Source organism: Propithecus coquereli, unplaced genomic scaffold (assembly GCF_000956105.1).
Source record: "Propithecus coquereli isolate 6110/MARCELLA unplaced genomic scaffold, Pcoq_1.0 Scaffold577, whole genome shotgun sequence".
Lineage (NCBI taxonomy): Eukaryota > Metazoa > Chordata > Mammalia > Primates > Indriidae > Propithecus > Propithecus coquereli.
The window spans coordinates 229,797-230,901 of NW_012151696.1; positions in this window are offsets into that span (position 1 = coordinate 229,797).

Sequence of the window (1,105 nt, forward strand, 5' to 3'; positions counted from 1 at the left end):
ATCACTAATGATCAGGGAAATGCAAATTAAAACCACAATGAGATATCATCTCACTCCAGTACAAATGGCTTTTATCCAAAAGACAGGCAAAAACAAATAACCATACTAAAAAGTAGGCAAAAGACATGAACAGACATTTTTCAAAAGAAGATATACAAATGGCCAATAAACATGTGAAAATATGCTTAACATCACTAATGATCAGGGAAATGCAAATTAAAACCACAATGAGATATCATCTTATCCCTGCTCAAACGGGTTTTTTTTTTCTGGTTACAAACGAAGCATACACTAATTAAGAGTAAGAGATGATTTATAGATGTCAATCAGATCAGTCTTACTAGGATAACAATGTCTCCTCAAATTTCCGGGCATCTAGTATTCCATCCTTTAGGACAGAACATTTTGGCACGTCAATCTACTGAAACAAAAAAAAAAATTAAAGTTTTATATTACAGTGATATAGAAATCTCTTTCTAAAGTCAACCATTCCATTTTGAGGGTAGTTCTGTAAAACTGTGATCCAAGGGCAATCAGTCAAAATCTTTTTTTTGTTGTGTCTTCCACATTTTGATTTCAACTCCACCTACTAAGTAAATGAGCATTGATTTCAAATGCATACTCATCTTTTCAAAACTCATGAAAATTTAGGAATTCCAGGGATCCTGCATATGTCCTGATAATCGTAGACCATTTTATCATATTCCTTCCAAATTATTTCCTTTCCAGGTTAAAGGTCCTCAAATCCTTCAACTATTCAGTGTTTTTTAATCTCTTTCCCATTTTGCGTAAACTATTCTGAACATGTTTTAGCTTTTCTGTAATACTTTATTGCATCCAGAATTCAAAACAAAACCCATAAATTTTCATCTTCTTAGAGAAGATTAAAACTATTTCCTTTCTATTTTAAATTATCTATATCAGCATATAAAGCATTGCAGTTGCCTGTTGATTCAAACAGACACTCTTTTCAAGTCCCCATCAGAGATACCCACAAGAGTTACTCTGACCAGAAACAATCAAGTTACCAAATAATGCTAAGAGATTTAAATTATACAGTAGTTTCAGTTAGTGACAGGAAATTTCTAAGCAAAGTGTTGAAGGA